This window comes from Tiliqua scincoides, chromosome 3, assembly GCF_035046505.1.
Source record: "Tiliqua scincoides isolate rTilSci1 chromosome 3, rTilSci1.hap2, whole genome shotgun sequence".
Classification (NCBI taxonomy): domain Eukaryota; kingdom Metazoa; phylum Chordata; class Lepidosauria; order Squamata; family Scincidae; genus Tiliqua; species Tiliqua scincoides.
The window spans coordinates 16,036,995-16,058,668 of record NC_089823.1 but is presented as its reverse complement, the minus strand read 5'-3'; the positions used below and the strand labels follow the sequence as shown (position 1 = coordinate 16,058,668).

General features: G+C 46.1%; 2 pseudogenes; both read left to right on the top strand.

Moving 5' to 3' along the window:
- The first annotated feature begins 560 nt into the window (after nucleotides 1–560).
- On the top strand, nucleotides 561–680 carry LOC136646130 (5S ribosomal RNA; annotated as a pseudogene).
- A 6,375-nt stretch (nucleotides 681–7,055) lies between these two features.
- LOC136647012 (5S ribosomal RNA) lies at nucleotides 7,056–7,176 on the top strand (annotated as a pseudogene).
- The last annotated feature ends 14,498 nt before the right edge of the window (nucleotides 7,177–21,674 follow it).

The window sequence follows — 21,674 nt, the reverse complement described above, 5'->3', positions numbered from 1 at the left end:
TCTTGTGAAAGTTTATAAGATCCAAGATGGCGGCACCTGGATGGGCTGAAAAGAAGAGCCAGTGGGGGTGCTGTGACCCCATTAAGTTTGGGAACCACTGGGAAAATAGGATCTCTCCATTTGCCTTCTCCCAGGTGTTTCAGTGTTACACTTAAAGGTGTGAAATAGCCTTCAAGTGTCCATGTAGGTCAGTACTGTTTGCACTATTGAACGGCGGCTCTGTAGGGTTTCAGACAGGGGTCCTTTCCAGCTCTGCTGGAGACACAAGGGATTGAACGAGGGTCCTTCTGAACATAAAGCAACTGTATGCAATGGTACACACCTGAGTTATGAGCCCTTGCCATGAGAGCCCCTCCCTGTTTCTGCAGGGAGATGTTAGCAAAGGACACTAAATAACATTACCCCATTCTGTGTGCATTCCAAAATGGTATATCCCCATCAGAAATATTCTGATCAGCTCGCTGATGCCTATGGGTCCAATCCTATCCAATTTTCCAGCAACAGTGCCGCTGCAATGTAGCCCCAAGGTAAGGGAACTAATGTTCCCATCCCTTAAGGAGGCCGGCAGCAACTGTTACCCTGCACATGCCTGATCTCGTCTGATCTCGGAAGCTAAGCAGGGTCAGGCCTGGTTAGTACTTGGATGGGAGACCACCTGGGAATACCGGGTGCTGTAGGCTTATACCATAGTCTTTCGAGACTGAAGGTTGCCAACCATTTTAAGGAGGCCTCTGTGACTGCTGCCCCACCACAAGATGCAGTGCATGCCCCACTGGCACGGTTGCACTGCCACTGGAAAATTGGATAGAATTGGACTCTATGTGTGTTACAAAAGATAACAAAACACAGATGTCATTGTGTTCAGCCACAAGATTGATCACAGGTACAGCCCTTGCGATATATCCTTTTCACGAGAGTCCTTTCTTTTACAACTTTCTTCTTTTAAAAAGCATGGATAAATGCCCGGGGGATCAATGGAGACTATATTATATTTGGCAAACTTCATCATTTAAAACACTCCATCTGTTAGACAGACAGTAATGAGTGTGCTTTTCAGATACATTTTCCGAGCAATTTCATCGCCTTTCTATCCATTTGGATACCTGGTATTGATTGGTGTGTGTTTAACGTAAAGAAAGAAATGCAACTGGTGGACAGGCCTGAGCTGAAAAAAAACATTTTGCATTCTGTAGTTAGTCCAAACTTAATAAAAATTCAGAATAGTATTGTATGAGCTGCACCATTTGATGCTGTTTGTTCTTTGGTGCTTTTTTTTTAAAATAGAGATCCTCCTTTTCTTTCAGAGAAAATGCAAGTTGGCTAACAAAATGTATCATTAAACACAATATCAAAATCTAATGAAACCACAATAAAAAAGCAGCAGTAATGTATCCAATCAGTAGTTGCAGGAGCATGACAAGAAATGCCATCAAAAGCAGCAACTACCCAGACTCCCGGAATATACATGCCCCCCACCCCAGGTGATGGAAAACCAACAGTGATGGTGCCCAGTGGGCTTCTCTTAAGGGGGCATTTCTATAGCATTTGCACTGTGGCTGGAAAGCTCACCTCTCATTGGCATTTTCGGTCAGCAAAAGACCAGGAAGCAGGATGTCAAATGTTGGGCAGAGCAGATAGGAAAGCACCTATGGGAGAAATCGGTCCTCAGGTCTGCAACGTTATCCACACTTTCCCGGTGGTAAGCCCCACTGAACACAATGGGACTTACTTTGAGCAGCCCTGCTGTGAATTACCATTTTATTTCTTATAAGATTTTTAGACAGTTTAGAACAGTGGTTCCCAACCTGGGGGGTTGTGACTCTATAGATACTATGTTCAAAAATCCTTCCCCCTGAAAGAGGGTGGCAACCAATGACCTGCAGACGCGTGTGGCCTCTGGGAACCAAGTGCCTCTGGGAACTAAGTGCCAGGTAAGGCACAAGAGTTTAGCATCTGGGCGAGGAGAAGGCAAGGAGACCTCTGAGTTTTGGAGAAGGAGAGGAGGAGGAGGAGGAGGAGCAGGAGGAGGAGGTAAGTGTACTCATTCTAACGCTTTGTCTTTCTAACTCCCTGTCTTCTAACCTTAATCTTACCTTTAAAGCAACCTTAAATCAAAATTGAAAGTTAGCACCTAAGGGAGGTACATAGGGCTACTCGTGAGTAAGAGCAGAGTCCTACTCGTGAGTAAGAGCAGAGTCCTACTCGTGAGTAAGAGCCCAAGGGTCAGGCATTTAAATCAAAGTTGAAAGTTAGCTGCACCTAAGGTAGCACTTAATCGAAGGAAGGGAGGAGGATAAAGTGGAAAGCAGGTTTTTTTTCTACTTGTTTAAACTAAACCTATACTTAACCCAGGTTAAACCTAATCTAAGTTAGAACATAACCTAAACAGGTCAGTAAATTGGGACACAGGATCTAGAGAGCAATAAATAATTAAACAAACCCAAATAAAAACTAGCTTGAGGTTACAAAAACAGTCCAGCCTAAGAGAACAGAACTAGGAGGGAAAGGACCTAGGAAGGGCCAATTCCCAACCCATTAAGAGCCCCATTAGGCTAATCCAAGCAGTCCATTCAGGAGCCTGCAGAGTAGGTCACGCCCATCAGCAGCCATTTGCCTTCCTGAGCTTTTGTAAACTCACCTGGGAAGGCCAGCCCCCTTTCAATCAGGAAGGAAGGAGGGGGGAGGAGCCAGCCAGGAGTATAAAGCTAGGCGGGCCATCGCGTGAGGCTCTCTGCAGACGCGTGTGGCCTCTGGGAACTAAGTGCCAGGTAAGGCACAAGAGTTTAGCATCTGGGCGAGTTCAGCAGCAGGGCGAGGAGGCCAGGGCCCCATACACTGCCCTTCCTCTTCCCTTGAGAAGAGGGCTGCTATCCAGTGTACGGTTTTTAAAAGGACCCATAAATAAAACAATAACAACAACAACAACAAAAAAGCTATGCAGTCAGACAGCCAGCAGCAGGGTGGGGGCTATCCAGTGTTCTGCATCGAGTGCCACATGTATGATTATATGCCTCTTGGGCATAAGTCATGGGTGTGTCCTCGGTGCAAGGAGCTCCAGGCTCTCAGGGAACGCGTCCGCTCCCTTGAAGCCTTGGTGGCCGACCTGGAGAAGCGCAGGCAGCCAGAGGAGGACCGTGGGGAGACTTCCGGGGACGATCAGGCTTCGTCCCAACCTCAGGCGTGCAGCTCCTCGGCTGCCCGGGTGGGAAGTCTCGGGACTGGAGGACGTCATCCTGGAGAGGAGGGAAACAATCCCCTAGGGGGGATCCCTTCTCCAGGGGATGGGCCCGTATCCGAGCGCACTCGGGATACTCCTCGGTGGGAGGGGGGGTCGGGGGCTTCTTGTAGTGGGGGATTCGATTATTAGAAACATAGAGAGGGGGGTTTGCGACGGATGTGAGGACCGCATGGTGACTTGCCTGCCTGGTGCGAAGGTTGCGGACATCACTTCTCGTCTAGACAGGCTAGTAGACAGTGCTGGGGGAGAGGTAGCGGCTGTGGTGCATGTCGGCACCAACGACGTGGGCAAGTGTAGCTGGGAGGTCCTGGAGGCCAAATTTAGGCTTTTAGGCAGGAAGCTGAAAGCCAGGACCTCAAAGGTAGCGTTCTCTGAAGTGCTACCTGTTCCACGCGCAGGGCCAGCTAGGCAGGCGGAGATCAGGGGTCTCAATGCGTGGATGAGACGGTGGTGTAGGGAGGAGGGGTTTAGATTCGTTAGGCACTGGGGAACGTTTTGGGACAAGCGGGGCCTGTACAAGAGGGACGGGCTCCATTTGAACCAGAATGGAACCAGACTGCTGGCGCATAACATTAAAAAGGTGGCAGAGCAGCTTTTAAACTGATCCCTGGGGGAAGGCCGACAGGAGCCGAGGGGCATCCGGTTCGGGACTCCTCATCCCTATGGGATGAGGATGGGGAGGTTAGAGAACAACAAGACAAAGGCAGGGTAGGAGAAGAAATTGGGAAAGGTAGGGTGATGGGATGTGATAGACGGTTTGGCACAATGAGAGGGTGCGGGGACAAAGGAGCAAATAAGCAGCCCATCCTGGGGCATTCCGTGTATAAATGCTTTTATGCGAATGCCCGAAGTCTACGAGCAAAGGTGGGAGAACTGGAATGTCTGGTGACAAGGGAAAATATTGACATAGTGGGCATAACGGAAACCTGGTGGAATGCGGAGAATCAGTGGGATACCGCAATCCCGGGCTATAAACTCTACAGGAGGGACAGGCAGGGGCGTGTTGGAGGTGGGGTGGCCCTTTATGTTAAGGAAGGGATAGAATCCAGCAAAGTAGAGATTGAAGGTGGGTCCGACTCCACCGTAGAATCTCTGTGGGTTAAATTACCAGGCTTGTGCAGCGATGTAATACTGGGGGTGTGCTATCGTCCTCCAGACCAGAAATCTGATGGGGACCTTGAAATGAGGAAACAGATCAGGGAGGTGACAAGGAAGGACAGGGTTGTAATCATGGGGGACTTCAATTATCCTCATATTGACTGGGTCAATTTGTGTTCTGGTCACGATAAGGAAACCGGATTTCTTGACGTGCTAAATGACTGTGGCTTAGATCAGCTAGTCAAGGAGCCCACCAGAGGACAGGTGACTCTGGATTTAATTTTGTGCGGTACGCAGGACCTGGTTAGAGATGTAAACGTTACTGAGCCATTGGGGAACAGTGATCATGCTGCGATCCGTTTTGACGTGCACGTTGGGGGAAGAATACCAGGCAAATCTCTAACAAAAACCCTTGACTTCCGACGGGCGGACTTCCCTCAAATGAGGAGGCTGGTTAGAAGGAGGTTGAAAGGGAGGGTAAAAAGAGTCCAGTCTCTCCAGAGTGCATGGAGGCTGCTTAAAACAACAGTAATAGAGGCCCAGCAGAGGTGTATACCGCAAAGAAAGAAGGGTTCCACTAAATCCAGGAGAGTGCCCGCATGGCTAACCAGCCAAGTTAGAGAGGCTGTGAAGGGCAAGGAAGCTTCCTTCTGTAAATGGAAGTCTTGCCCTAATGAAGAGAATAAAAAGGAACATAAACTGTGGCAAAAGAAATGTAAGAAGGTGATAGGGGAGGCCAAGCGAGACTATGAGGAACGCATGGCCAGCAACATTAAGGGGAATAATAAAAGCTTCTTCAAATATGTTAGAAGCAGGAAACCCGCCAGAGAAGCGGTTGGCCCTCTGGATGGTGAGGGAGGGAAAGGGGAGATAAAAGGAGACTTAGAGATGGCAGAGAAATTAAATGAGTTCTTTGCATCTGTCTTCACGGCAGAAGACCGCGGGCAGATACCGCTGCCCGAACGGCCCCTCCTAACCGAGGAGTTAAGTCAGATAGAGGTTAAAAGAGAAGATGTTTCAGACCTCATTGATAAATTAAAGATCAATAAGTCACTGGGCCCTGATGGCATACACCCAAGGGTTATTAAGGAATTGAAGAATGAAGTTGCAGATCTCTTGACTAAGGTATGCAACTTGTCCCTCAAAACAGCCACAGTACCAGAAGATTGGAGGATAGCAAATGTCACGCCTATTTTTAAAAAGGGAAAGAGGGGGGACCCGGGAAACTATAGGCCGGTCAGCCTAACATCCATACCAGGTAAGATGGTGGAATGCCTCATCAAAGATAGGATCTCAAAACACATAGACGAACAGGCCTTGCTGAGGGAGAGTCAGCATGGCTTCTGTAAGGGTAAGTCTTGCCTCACGAACCTTATAGAATTCTTTGAAAAGGTCAACAGGCATGTGGATGCGGGAGAACCCGTGGACATTATATATCTGGACTTTCAGAAGGCATTTGACACGGTCCCTCACCAAAGGCTACTGAAAAAACTCCACAGTCAGGGAATTAGAGGACAGGTCCTCTCGTGGATTGAGAACTGGTTGGAGGCCAGGAAGCAGAGAGTGGGTGTCAATGGGCAATTTTCACAATGGAGAGAGGTGAAAAGCGGTGTGCCCCAAGGATCTGTCCTGGGACCGGTGCTTTTCAACCTCTTCATAAATGACCTGGAGACAGGGTTGAGCAGTGAAGTGGCTAAGTTTGCAGACGACACCAAACTTTTCCGAGTGGTAAAGACCAGAAGTGATTGTGAGGAGCTCCAGAAGGATCTCTCCAGACTGGCAGAATGGGCAGCAAAATGGCAGATGCGCTTCAATGTCAGTAAGTGTAAAGTCATGCACATTGGGGCAAAAAATCAAAACTTTAGATATAGGCTGATGGGTTCTGAGCTGTCTGTGACAGATCAGGAGAGAGATCTTGGGGTGGTGGTGGACAGGTCGATGAAAGTGTCGACCCAATGTGCGGCAGCAGTGAAGAAGGCCAATTCTATGCTTGGGATCATTAGGAAGGGTATTGAGAACAAAACGGCTAATATTATAATGCCGTTGTACAAATCGATGGTAAGGCCACACCTGGAGTATTGTGTCCAGTTCTGGTCGCCGCATCTCAAAAAAGACATAGTGGAAATGGAAAAGGTGCAAAAGAGAGCGACTAAGATGATTACTGGGCTGGGGCACCTTCCTTATGAGGAAAGGCTACGGCGTTTGGGCCTCTTCAGCCTAGAAAAGAGACGCTTGAGGGGGGACATGATTGAGACATACAAAATTATGCAGGGGATGGACAGAGTGGATAGGGAGATGCTCTTTACACTCTCACATAATACCAGAACCAGGGGACATCCACTAAAATTGAGTGTTGGGCGGGTTAGGACAGACAAAAGAAAATATTTCTTTACTCAGCGCGTGGTCAGTCTGTGGAACTCCTTGCCACAGGATGTGGTGCTGGCGTCTAGCCTAGACGCCTTTAAAAGGGGATTGGACGAGTTTCTGGAGGAAAAATCCATTATGGGGTACAAGCCATGATGTGTATGCGCAACCTCCTGATTTTAGGAATGGGTTAAGTCAGAATGCCAGATGTAGGGGAGAGCACCAGGACGAGGTCTCTTGTTATCTGGTGTGCTCCCTGGGGCATTTGGTGGGCCGCTGTGAGATACAGGAAGCTGGACTAGATGGGCCTATGGCCTGATCCAGTGGGGCTGTTCTTATGTTCTTATGACCTGTAGGCAACAGCACACTGTTACCCTGCAGATGCCTGATCTCATCTGATCTCGGAAGCTAAGCAGGATCAGGCCTGGTTAGTACTTGGATGGGAGACCGCCTGGGAATACCGGGTGCTGTAGGCTTATACCATAGTCTTTCGAGACTGAAGGTTGCCAACCATGTCACTTCCAGGATCTTCCTGTCATTGCTGATGACGACAACAGGGAGGTAAGGAGCGGGTTTTTACAGGGCTTCTTACTTACCCAGTTCTTCCAGGTATTCAGTAAGGGCAGCAGAAAGAACCCGGAAGTGACAGGCGCCATCACCTACAGATCCTCCATCAAGTCTCAACCCTTTCTTAAAGGGTCAGGAGGTTGGGAATCACTGCTTTAGAACGTGTAAATTCTATTCTGACATGCAAATGAGCACATGATGGTCAGGAGCAGGGGCAATGCATTCTAATCCCCCCCCATCTACTAAGCCCTGAAAGAATATTTGCAAAGGCCTCAACTGAGTGTACCCTATATACATAATTGCACTTGCTCACATTCATTGTTGCCTCTCCTTCCCAGTATTTCTGCTTGATTGAATTCCAAAGACTGGAAATGTGTTTGCTGAAGAAAGCAGCAAACATTGTAGGGTTGCCAACTGACCAGGAGAAAGAATGGTCTGGCTGGGGATTTTTTGATTGCTTTTAAAGTTGTGAGTCAGGTTCCAATAGGACTGGCAGATGAGAGACAATCCCAAGCCCAAGAGTCAAGTGGCAGGGCTTGGCTGATGTTCATATGGTTGACCAAAGCAAATCTGTCTGCTTTTCTCCTTCCAGGACAATTATATAATGTGGATTTGTTTGCCAACAGCCTTAATTCTGAATAGAACTGGAAAGGATAATAGTGGCAGAGACCATAGACAACTGGAGATATAACTGTTCTACAGCCTGCTAAAGCCTGAGTTTCAGGACTGAAACCTGGGCTCTGTACACAGTTCTGGTTGTCAGACCTCAAAAAGGATACAGTGGATATGGAAAAGGTGCAGAAGAAAGCAATCAAAATGAGCTGGGCTGGAATACCTCCCTTATGAGGAAAGGCTGCAGCATTTGGGGCTTTTCAGTCTAGAAAAGATGCCTCAGGGAGAGGGGACATGATTGAGTTGTATAAAATTATGTAGGGGGCGAATAGAGCTGATAGAGGGATGTTCTTTTCCCTCTTACACAACATTAGAACTAGGGGACACTCACTAAAATTGAGTCATGGGAGAGTAAGAACAGACAAAGGAAAATATTTCTTTGCCCAGCATATAATTAATGTTTGGAACTCCTTGCCGCAGGACACGGTGCTGGCACCTGGCCTAGATGCCTTTAAAAGGGAATTGGTCAGAATTCTGGAAGAAACATCCATCCACAGATGTGAGATATAGGAAGCTGGACTTGATGGGCCTTTGGCCTGATCCAGCGAGGCTCTTCTTATATTCTCTGACAACCATAATATCAAAAAAAAGCAAGATGTGATGCTGTGCCCCCCCTTCGAGCAGTTTCTTGATGAGACTTAGGCACCAGAAACCACTGAGGTCTTTCCACCTGCCTTCCCTTTCAACCCACTCCAGGCTCTGCCTTTACACCTCCTTATCAGAATTTTGTTTCTTTGATAAGTCAACATTCCTACAATAATGTCCATTATATGAATGCCTTTCTTTCTTTGTTCAGGAGCTGACATCTTCTGTTCAGTAGAGAGAAAGTTCAATATTTCAAATGAGCAGTAAAGTCCGATGCTTTCAGAAGTCAGTCTGTAAAATATAGCCAGGTTAACTTGCTCTTAGCAAACTCATTATCTCTTGAAAGGAACCTAACCAGAGAGGTGACAATGTTGACCGCTTTCAAGCAAGGCCTGATGTGCTCTTAATTAGATTTTGCAGTGGGGCCTAATGCTTGCTTAATTACGCCCACTTTTAGCTCGAGCCTTCAAACCTTTGCTCCCTTTCCCATCAAGTTTCCCTGCCATTGCTTATTAGTGAATGTAAAACCCAACCATTCAAGAACAGAAGGTTTTCTTATCCTGAATCAGAGTTTTGCACTATTTGGATTTCTTAGTATGTTTCCTCAGTGGAAGGCAGTTACAATTTCATGAACAATTTATCTGTGTGCCAGACTGATGGCATTTCTGTGACTGCAAGATATTTTATTTATGGGATGACTAAGGTACCTTACAAGAGTTATCACAGAACACCGAATATAAAACGAGAGGCAAATGTGGATATTTCTACCAAGACAAAACAAGGAATCTTGAGTAAAGCTAAAAGTATTTCAATAAAACCAGAGAAACTTTCTTAAAGAGGTTGGTGGAACGAATTCACACATCCTTGCTTCTTTTCTAGAATTCCGCTCTTTTGTTCTCTTAGATTGCATTTTCAACCCCAGAATCCTGCACGCACATGTACATGTGTTTTACTTGTACATGTTTTGTACATGTGCATGCACATGTGTTTTGCATGTTGCTCAGTTTACATCAATGGAAGCAGCCAATTTGCATATCTAAAGGAATGGATACATGGAAGTGCTGGCTCTCTGTAAATTATGACTAAAGCTGTAGGTGAGAAAACCTGTGGAAAATTCAAACTCCAACACCAATTAAAATAGGTGAATTCGAGAACTGGCTGCCATTTTATCAGCATCATTATTTATATTATTTATTGCCATTACAGAGCACCATATTCTTTAGTGGCTACTGTTTTGGTGGATTTCCTGAGGGCTAAGCCAAACTTTCAAAAGTTTGGTGCCAACTGATGGGCAGGTTAGAGATAAAAGACAGCACAAAACCACCCTTCTTCTTTCACGTTTTTGTGGTGGGGCATAATTGGGGGTAACAGACTGGAGTTCCCATAGGTGGGTAGTTGCCATTTTGTATTTCCTAGAATGCTCCCTTGTAACCACTGTGAAATGGTGCCACCAGTGGTGGCATTCACAGTAGGGAGCTCTGGGAAATATAAAATAATGGGCAGTGAGAGCCTTTTATAAATGTCACTGCCACCCCCTCTCAAGTTTGGCTTGATGGAGCTTATGTGTGGTTCAGGCAGTATTTAAGGACTGAACTATTTAGAATTCAGCAGCAGAACTGTGCCAGAACATTCTGTAATCCAGGCCTCCATCACTTATAATCCACAAGACCAAAAAGAGTCCATCAGCAACTCACAATGGCCCAGCAGGCCATCCTGTTTTCCGTTGCCTGCCTGGGATTTCAAAAATAGCAGCATTGAGAAAGCAGTGAGCACAAAACCCAGCTACAGAGCTTCACTTGGCTTGAATGGTCACAAGTTCTGAAGGCTTCCTCTGGGCTGCTGTTTAGCTAATTTCCCCACATCTTAAGTCATCTTCAGTGTGCCAAGGAAAGTGCGTCTGAAGAGTCCTCAAGCTTGAATATTTTTTCTTGTTTTCTTTTAGAAGGAAACGAAGGAGCTTGCAGAATTGTGATGTTTGTGCACTGAACTGAACAGAGCACTGTTTCTTAGACGGTTTTTAAAATTCCTGTTGCTTTTTTTTACAACCCAATCCTATACTTGGGCTGTAAAGGGGGGGGGAGAATAGGATTGGGCTCTCAATCTTGACTCTAGGTCACTATAATTCAAGTCCTGTCATCATCAACAATGTAAATCACTGTTAATTGAAGATGTTGGCTACTTTGTAATATTGTATCAAAATGAATTAACCCAGCCGAATCTTCTCAAGAGTTCATTAAACCACGATGCCCTTTTTTTCTCCTGATCCAATTTTTTTGCCTATCTTATGCAGAAACAAGTCTTATGAGAAAAAAAGGTCCCAGCTCTTTTATTGAAAGCTGTGCGTGACTGAGGAAGAGTAACCAACAAAAACTGGCTCAACCCACAGGGTTCTACGTCTCCCTGAATCATTTTCACATGGCACTTTAATTAGGAAAGCCACACTATTGAGCTTGAGGTAACAGCCTCCAAGCGAGCTCTCATGCTTCCTTCTCAAGCTCCTCAGACTCTTGGAGGGAAGTCTGAAACTTGATTTATACAGAATCAATGAAAGGTCTATTTCAAGGTACACTACAATAAAACACAGAGGGACTGGTGCCAAGTTTACCAAAACTACTAGAAGTGAACCACAATAGTCTGAGAGGAGAATGTTTTCTTTCCCGTGTTCTTGGAGGGAGGTTTTTGAGTAGACCTGTCAGCACCGACTCAAAGTAAGATGCATAATTTTTATTTATCCTCGTTCCAAACTGCCCTTCAAAATTTTCTGTCAAAACAAACAAACAAAATAAATGGCAAGGAAGCATCATTTATTTTGAAAACAGGTGAGAGTTGTTGGCCTGTCATTTCCGCAGGGAAAGGTAGATTTACTCCCTGAAGTGCACAAATTCACATCTCTTTCACTGTCCACTTGGCAAGGGTTGGGATGGGGATAAGGGGGTTTGTTGCCAAATGTTATCACTTTGGATAGTTAGGAGAGCACCTATTATTTGACCACAGCCAAATATTCCATAAAGTCTATTGTGAAATGAGTGGTCTACTTTTAAACACAGCAAAATGGAGTCTTCTGATACCAATGACAAGGACCTTTTGCACCCTGGGTTTGCAAGAGTCAATCACGCACACAATTATGACCTCATTTAGGGAGTAGCTGTGGACCTCTGGCCCAAGTTCTGACCACCTTCCTCTCAACGAAAGCCACATGGCCCTGTTATCCGATTTCTTTACTCCTATTATTACTCCTATTTCTCCTATTATTTCTTTACCCAGCATGTAATTAGTCTGTGGAACTCCTTGCCACAGGAAGTAGTGATGGCATCTTGCCCAGATGCCTTTAAGAGGGGATTGGACAAATTTCTGGAGGAGAAGTTCATTACGAGTTACAAGTCATAGTAGGTATGTGCAAACTCTTGGTTTTAGAGGCAGGCTGCCTCTGATGGCCAGATGCAGGGGATGGCACTGGGACACAGGTTGTGTCTGTTGTCTTGTGTGCTCCCTGCGGCATTTGGTGGGCAGCTGTGGGATGCAGGAGGCTGGACAAGATGGGCCTTTGGCCTGATCCAGTGGAGCTGTTCTTATATTCCTATGTTCTTACTGAACATGCTGCAAATACAAGCATCTCTGGCTCAGAAGCAGAATGCAGGATTCAGGAGGCAGCACAGAATACAAATACAAGCAATCATAACAATGTTTGGAAGGTTGTGGAGCCTTGTGAACTCCATTAGGAGTGGAGCAAACTACAAAAGCTTTGTTATGTTCCTGTTGCTGGCATTGGCAGATACAATGGGAGGTGTCCATATTTGAGATCTAGGGGAGAGGGAACATGCTGTGCATGTAAGTGGAGGCATGTAAGAACATAAGAAGAGCCCCACTGGATCAGGCCAAAGGCTGATCTAGTCCAACTTCCTGTATCTCACAGTGGCCTACCAAATGCTTCAGAGAGCACAAACCAGAGACCTGCATCCTGGCACCCTCCCTTGGCATTCAGAGACAGCCTACTTCTAACCAGGAGCTTGCACACGCCCATCATGGCTTGCAATCTTGATGGGACTGAGTTTCTCCAGGATTCTGCTATCCGTCCTACCTCCCTCACCTTAGCAAGCCTTGTAGAGGTAATGGCTACAGAAGAAGCACACACATACATTGTGCAGTTTCTCATGCAAGAACATGTGAAATTTTGTTCTGGAGTTGAGTTCAACAATCCACCTCCTCAGAGTATGTGTCACATTTCAGATCCTGCTGTCTTCTGCTATTTAAAAAAAAATAAAATTCTGGGACATTTGGCCGAGGTGGGGATCGGGGGCACTGTTTTGCAGTGGTTCCGGTCCTTCTTGGCCGACAGGTCCCAGATGGTGGTATTGGGGGCTCCTGTTCGGCACCCTGGCCCTTGAGGTGTGGGGTGCCACAGGGTTCTATATTGTCCCCCATGTTGTTTAACATCCACATGAAACAGCTGGGAGAGGTCATCTGGGGATTTGGAGTTGGGTGCCATCAGTATGCTGATGACACTCAGCTCTATCTCTCCTTTCCACCTGAACTCCAGGGTGGCCGTCTCTGTCCTGGAGTGCTGCCTGGAGGCAGTTGGGATCTGGATGAGGGCGAACAAGCTGAGATTAAATCCGGACAAGACAGAGGTCCTCCTGGTGCAGAAATTCATGATGCGGGTGCTGGACTATCGCCCTGCTCTGAATGGGGTTGCACTCCCCCTGAAAGAGCAGGTTCGCAGCTTGGGGGTTCTCCTGGACTCGCAGCTCCTCCTGGATGCCCAGGTGTCAGCTGTAGCCAGCGGTGCCTTTGCCCAGCTTCGGCTGGTGCGCCAGCTGCGGCCGTACCTGTCTCAGGCGGATCTGGTCATGGTGGTCCATGCCATAGTGACATCAAGATTAGATTATTGTAACGCCCTCTACGTGGGGCTGCCCCTGAAGACGGTTCGGAAGCTACAACTAGTGCAGAATGCGGCAGCTCGTGTGGTTGCTGGGGGTTGGCGGTTTGACTCTGTCATACCGCTACTCCGGCGGCTGCACTGGCTGCCCATTCATTTCTGGGCTGAATTCAACATGCTGGTTATGACCTTTAAAGCCCTAAATGGCTTAGGACCAGCGTATTTGAGAGACCACCTTTTTCCGTATAATCCGGTCCGTTCTCTAAGGTCATCAGAAGGGGCCCTGTTGGTTGTGCCGTCATTGAGAGTGGTGAAGGGAATGGCGGCCAGAAACAGGGCCTTTTCGGTGGTGGCACCTGCACTATGGAATTCCCTCCCTTTTGAATTGAGAGCAGCTCCTTCATTACTAGCGTTCCGGCGGGGCCTGAAGACTTTTTTTATTCAGGAAAGCCTTCGAGGCACCATAAGGGCTGTTTTTATAAATTTATAACTTATGCGGCTATGTAACTTATCGTGTTTTTAATTGTTTTTAAATGTTTTGTATTTTTAATGTGTATTTGTATTTTTTTTTTAACCTGATTGTTAGCCGCCTTGGGTGCCCTTCGGGGAGAAAGGCGGAGTACAAATCCAATAAATAAATAAATAAATAAATAAATAAATAAATAAATAAATGGTGTCTCTCAAAATATCCTTGCAACCACCACCACCCCAAATTCTGAATTCTATTCAAAAAGTCTGGCAATTAGCTCAGAGGTTTAAAACAAGTGATTGTGTTGGTTTTTTTTATAGTTGACTTGCAGCCCATCATGTCTAAAAATGGTTGGCAACCTTCAGTCTTGAAAGACTATGGTATAAGCCTACAGCACCCGGTATTCCCTTGCGGTCTCCCATCCAAGTACTAACCAGGCCTGACCCTGCTTAGCTTCCGAGATCAGACGAGTCCCCTTCAGATCTTTGGTGTGGGTAGAATGAACTTGCATTGGGCTGGGTGGAATGAGGATGGCAAACTCCACCTGTAGTGTAGGAACGCTCATCTGATGCTCTGAAGAGTGTGCACAGAGTTCCCATTGGTGCAGACGAGTCTTGATATATGCACACAGGAGACCTGAAGGATTTCAAATGAATATGTGTGGTTTGGGGAAATGGAGGCTACTGCTTTGATCCCAGTGATCCCACTCCTCCCAGCTGGTGTAGCACCAAGGTGTCCAGCCCTGGGCGTGCTGCCTGCCACCCCAGGAATGTCAGGCTCAATGAGGTCCACAAGAAGTCATGGCTGCCAGGCAAAGGGGTTGGCTCCCTCTTTGCAGGTACAGAGCAACAGGCCTCAGGTTATGAAGGAAGGAGGTTGCTTCACCCTTATCCTTTTCCCTGCCCATGGCTTCTTGTAGGCTCACAAGTCAACCAGCTTCCTTACCAGCCAGCCAGCCAGCTGGCAAACCCTTTATAAGGCAGGAGCAGGCCAGGGATGAAGGTGGTGAGTGGTAGTGATTCCTCATCACTACCACTCACCACCTTCATCCCTGGCCTGCTCCTGCCTTATAAAGGGTTTGCCGGCCCACTCTGTACCCACCCACCCCTCCCTCCCTCCCTGGTGTGATGTCTGTCGCAGGATCCTGGACCCCTTCTCCCCCTTGCTCTCTTTGTGCCTCTATTCCTCCTCGTACTCTGCCCACATAGTGTCTCTCTTCCAAAGCTTTGGTCTCAGACGACTGTTTCGCCATGCTCATCCGCTCCAGCTGTGGGCCCTGTTGCAGGGACTCTGCAGACTTGTCGGAGGGGCTGCCAGCCAGGAGGGGAATCATTGTCCCCTGGGATGCCTCTGACCAGATGGGTGCCTGGCCAGGACCCAGACACAGGGGTTGACCACAAAGACCTCTAGCTAGGGCCTCACATTTGTCAGAGGGTACACTTGGCAGGGAACCCTCAGAACTGGTCAGTGACCACTGATTTCCTATTTCATTTGCTGATGGGGAACATGGAAAGAATCTGTAGCTACTGCTACCTTTTTCCTGCCACTGCTAAGCTTGGGGGGGGCAGTGCAAGGGTTTACACCAGGGCTTTCCACAACTAGGTGCCAGGAGTGCCCCCCTCCTGTGTGCTCATTCTACCGACATTGAAAGTCTAACAAGAGATTTGAAAATCAAGCTGTCCAACATTAAAATCTGGAAAAAATAGCTCCACTTTAATTAAAAGGTACGTTTTTATTAAGCACTCGACAGCTACGCCATTGATGAACCATTGCACCTCCCAGTTATCTATTTTTAAAAGCTCGGTCTGTTTGGGCTGCGCAGTCTCTGAGTTCCAATTATTAGTAACACCCGCAGCTGGTCCGATACAAAAAATGTACCATGTTGCAACCCCATCTGTTCAGCGGGAGTGATCTGTAACTGCTCAATTTGGACAAAAGCTGCTTTATCACTGCACAGTTCCTAAATAGAACTGTGAAATAATGATGCTCCGTTTCCACATTTAGATCCCAGGGAGATAACGTCGGTCTAGACAGATGGATATCTGGACTGTGAAAGCAAGGACAGCTGAGAGGAGAGGGAATGAGGTTAGCGAGGAACATACCTTCATTACCGTCTCTTGTCTGAGACTTTTCAGTCCCAAAGAAATGGTGATTACTGACTCCCTACTGTATTCTTGGGAAGGGAGAAAGGTTGAGAGAATGCTCTGTACAGCCTGAACAAATAACATGCCTTGGGTGGAAAGCAGAGGAAAGGCAAAGAAAAATGCTAAGGCTACCTGCTAGGCTGATTTCATTTTCGACAAAGCATGCATGCATTCATTCCTGTTATAGGTAAATCATTTGGGGGCCATTTATGGTTCATTTCTGCCACCGCCCTCCCCCCCCAGGTCCCAAGAAGCATTCCTGGCCACATTAGCGATGGGGACCAGTTTGGAATTGGGAAAGTAAGAATGAAGATGATTCAGTTGAAATGGGGAGAGTTCAAAACACCTCATGTTGGTTGGAACCACATTTGTGCCTATGTTGAGCAGTCCTTGAAAAGTTCTCTGGAACTACAGCTGATTCAAAAGGTGGCCACCAGACTACTGTTTAGATGGCATGCAGGGAATGGATGGTGCCCAGTCTTGAAACAGCTTTAGCAACACCCAGTGGGTTACCTAGGTCAACCGAAGGTGTTAACTGATGGTGTTAGGGCCTTTCGGCCCAATCCTATGGGCTGTTTACACCGCTGGAACAAGTGTTCCAGTGTTGTAAATAGCTTTATGGCAAGCAGCTGGGTCTGCACTAAGATCACTCAGGGGTCAGGAGGAGGTGGTTACCAATGAATGGCTTGGCTCTTAATAATTTAGCTACCCCTGGGGATGACCGTACACCTGCAGGGTATGTGCAAATAGTAAGATTGCACATTCTAACATTCTAACATTCTGGGAGCACTCTCCAGTTGTTAGAAGACAGGCCATAGCAGTTCCCAGTTCTTTCTGGATTTGTTCTGATACAGAGGTGCAGGCTTGTCCAACAGCAACAACTCGCAGGAGTGGTGGACAGTAGGGGGCTAATTTTGATGTGCAAGCTCCCATTTTATGGAACAAAAAAGAGTGAGGCTCCCTTGTTCCATTATGCTGAGAACAGCCCCAGCTTTTGTGAAAGGACAATGACTTTCATGACCTTATTGTTGTTGGTTGTTAATCACAGCCCAGCTGGTGGTGGCTGTTATTTTAAATATATCTAATTCTTCACAAGGATCTAGGACAGTGTTTCTCAAACTGTGGGTTGGGAACCACTAGGTAGGCCACAAGCCAATTTCAGGTGGATCCCCATTCATTTCAATGTGTATTTTATTTTTTAATGTATTAGACTTGATGCTGCCATGGTATGCGACTGCATTTGGGGAAATTTTACAGACCTGTACTTTTAACAAGCTACTATGTATATTCTTTTAACAATAACAGTAAATGGGACTTACTCCTGGGTAAGTGTGGGTAGGATTGCAGCCTAGGATTGTTAAAAATTTTCCTACTTGGTAATGTCACTTCCGGTCATGACACCACTTCTGGTGGGTCCTGACAGAACTTCTGGTGGGTTCTCATTCTAAAAAGTGGGACCCAGTGTTAAATATGGGAGAACCACTGATCTAGGATATTTAGGGGCAGTGGTGTAGCTAATGATCGTGTAGCCCAGTGCCAAGCTCAAAATGTTGCCCCAGAAGTGATGTCACAACCGGATGTGATGTCATGCCCGGGCTTTTTAAAAGTGAAAATTGGAACCAACCTGCTCCCCCCAGCAGCTCACCACCCACTTTCTCTGCTGCCTCTCCCCGGTCAGTGGCATAGCTAAGGCATCTATCTGCTGCCTGGGATCAAAGAAGATTTTGTAGCTCACCCTCCATGACAAAAATCAAATTTAATTAAGTAAAAAAATAAAAAGTTATTGGTTCCATGCTGTATCATTATAACATTTCATTGGCACTCAGAACAATCAGTCTCATAGGCCAGTTTTGAGTTAAGAAAATCCACTTTTTGTTCCATAAGGCATCCGGTTAATTGGCCATAACTTTTGATAGAATACAAATATTCCAATGCAGTTAGTTTCATTGCATTCTGCATTACATTACATTTCCAACGATATATAACATGATGGTATTATTCATACCTACCATGATTTTCACAATTTTGGTCACTAGTGACAAGCTCAGCTTGTTGCCCCCCCGCCTAAAACTTGATGCCCAGTGCAACTGCTACCCCCTGCACCTCCTTAGCTATGCCACTGTTTAGGGGTATTCACATATTTACCTATGGCAGCTCATATATAGTAATTTCATTTATACCTAAGGTGTTTTTTCCAAGTTCATTATTATTCATTATTGTTATATACATTGCTTCTTTATTTATTTATCTGGTGATTTATATGCTTCCTTTTTCCCCTCAGAGAGGCCTTCAAGGAAGTTGACGTTACTTAAAAAAACACCCAAATTAAAAAAAAAAAAATCAAATGTTTATTTTTTTGTGTGTGTGAATAAAAAAAGGAACATACAGCAATTTTAAATTTAATTTTAGCTTAAAATGATATAGCATACATTTTTCCAAGGTGCTCAGGGCAGCATAATACTAAGATCAAAGTCAAAAATACAGTCCAAATCGATACATAATATTAAAATAGCAGCACTAAACATATAACAATTAAAAGCGGCAGACCATAAAATCCCTAAAAGCAGCAGATTATTAAACACTAGAAATGTGCCAATTTCTTTCTTTTTTTAAAAAAAGATGCCTACCAACAAAGAGAAGAATCACAGGGGATTTGCATTGGGAGGGCATGCCAAATTCATGAGTGACTATTCATATGACATTTTTTAAGTGCAAATTGACCCTGACATACTCTCTCGCTCTCTCTCTGCAGGAGGAAGGACTGCTCAGTTCTTTCCCTTTGAGTCAATGATTGAGATAACCAGGAGGGACATTGTTTATCAAGAGAGTGGGTAGATAACACTCTTGCTAAAATTATCTTTTAATACCTGTTTCCTTCAGTTTTCCCATTCTCACATGCAGCCCACTGGGAATTTCCTGCATGTGGAAAATTCCTGCAATGTCACTCAAAACGCACTTGCTAAGGCAGGGGTGCTCAAACCCCGGCCCGGGGGCCACTTGTGGCCCTTGAGGTCTCTCAATGCGGCCCTCAGGAAGTCCCCTGTCTCCAATGAGCCTCTGGCCCTCCGGAGATTTGCTGAAGCCCACACTGGCTCAACGCAACTTCTCTCAGCGTGAGGGCGAATGTTTGACCTCTTGTGTGAGCTGTGGGATAAGAGCTCCCTCCACTGCTTGCTCTTTCACATCTGTGATGCAGCAGCAGCAGCAAAGGAAAGGCAAGCCTTGCTTTGTGCAAGGTCTTTTATAGGCATTGAGCTATTGCAAGACCTTCATTCATTCATATAAGTTCATCTTTAATATATTCATTTATGTAAACTTATGTAAATTTATTTAAATTTTAAATGTAAATTAATTCTTTTTTCCCCCCCGGCCCCCGACACAGTGTCAGAGAGCTGATGTGGCCCTCCTGTCAAAAACTTTGGACACCCCTGTGCTAAGGTTAAGAGATCCCAGAAAACACAACTGTCCTGAGTTTAAAAAAAAAAAAAAAAATTAACCCATATTGCCCTGGCATTTTGTATGTTCCCCCACATGATGTATGACTGAATCATGTCCAGAAAAAGTGGCTCTGTATTGGTCTAATTCAGGGGTGCCCAAACCTCGACCCGGGGGCCACTTGTGGCCCTCAGGGACTCCCAATCAGGCCCACAGGGAGCCCCCCCCCATCTCCAATGAGTCTCTGGCCCTCTGGAGACTTGCTGGAGCCCATGCTGGCCCAATGCAACTGCTCTCAGCATGAGGGTGACTGCCCTTTCACATGATCTGTGGGACAAGGGCTCTCTCCACTGCTTCTGTTTCACGATGCTGCAGCAGCAGCAAAGGAAAGGCCAGCCTTGCTTTGTGCGAGGCCTTTTATAGGCCTGGAGCTATTGCAAGACCTTCATTCATTCATATAAGTTCCATCTCCAATATATTTGTTTATGTACATTTATTCAAATTTTAGATGTAAATTAATTCTCTCCCCCCCCCCCAACCCGACACTGTCAGAGAGATGATGTGGCCCTCCTGCCAAAATGTTTGGACACCCCTGGTCTAACTGAATACCTGTTCCTGCTGGACCTGAGAATTAGTCTGTACAATCAGAGCACAATCCTTTCATGTATTCTACTCAGAAGTCCCATTGTGTGTATTGGAACTTACTCTCAGGAAAGTGTGTTTAGGATTGCAGCCTCAGTGGGATCAAGAGATGATGCTTTTCTGCCACTGACCCAGTTCAGTTTGCAGGCACCTGTGTGCCTCTGAATGCCCCTTTCTTGGGGAAAAAAAGAAAAATCTGTACACAGAGGAAAATAATATTTCAGGGAGAAGGCCAGGTTAAAATCTTCACCCTAACATTCTTGTCTTACATTCCCTTTTAAGTAGACAAGCATTCAAACACACAGTTTCCCACCTGTAGCCTGAAGTGGTGCAGTCCAGAATATTAATCCCTCACTAATACAGTACAGTACAATATTGATGTTTTAAAAAATACATAAGACTCTTCCACCTCTGCTGAATGCTGATGAAATGTAAAATATTTCCCCCTCCACTGATTATCCCCATTCTTACTCATTATGCCAGCATCAATCACACTGGTGAAATAATAAATTCAAAGTTTGATCCTGGAAATATCAAAACTGGGGCCTTTAATGAACTGATTTTATTTGGATTGGAGTAACACAATTTAAGAGTCATTATTCTTTCCTAACCCCAAGGAGTTTTCCCTTCTTGCTTCTTATGTTCTTCTTATGTCTTGACCATGTACAGTGACACTCAGCCATGAAGCTTCCTGGGTGACCTTGAGCCAGTCACTCTCTCTTTCTATCTTTCTCCCCCCCCCCCATCAGTCTCATCTACCTTGCAGGATTGTTGTGAGGGCAAAAGGAGGGAAGGAACCATGTACACCACCCTGAGATCCATGGAGGAAGGGTAGTATAAAATGTGAAAAATAAAATAAATAACAGTACAGGTGCAACCTATTTATCCATGGATTTTTTAATCTTCAGATTTGTCTCAACAAGAATGGGGTGGGGGGAACTGAAAGTCAGACACACCTTTGCCTCCTTTGCCCTGTGCTGTCCTTTCAATCCTTTTCCAGGCAGCCCAAAACACTGCAAAAAGGCTCCATGTGGCACAGGTAGGGAAAGAGCCCTGGAGCCATGGAAGAGGTACCAGGAACAGTAAGACTCCTGGAGCCCCTGAGCCAGCATAGAGGCTGAAGAGGGGAAGGGGGGGGCAGAAAACCTCTGTAGCCAGAGCACATGCAGCAAGGTGGAGCTCTCTCTCTCACTGACACACACACACAGGGGTAGGTGCAGTAGCAACAGAGGGGATTCCTTTAAAAATCCCATGGAGTGTTTGCCCAATTTCCCCCCTTCAGAGTGAGATGGTGCAGGCTCTCCCTGCTCCAGCCTACGGAAACAAAACAACCCAGCAAGTAAGTCTTCCCAGCAAGCCAAAGCATGAGATTGAGGCTACAATCTGATCCACACTTTCCTGGGAGTAAGCCCCATTGACTAGAATGGGACTTACTTCTGAGTAGAAACACATAGGACTGGACTCTTAAAAGCTCAGCGGGGACAGCTGAGCAAAGGGGAGGGCTGAGTACTGAGCAGAGGAGGGAATTGATAACAGCTGCCTTAGTTTCCTTCCAGCCCCAAGTGTCAGGCTGCAGCATATTTG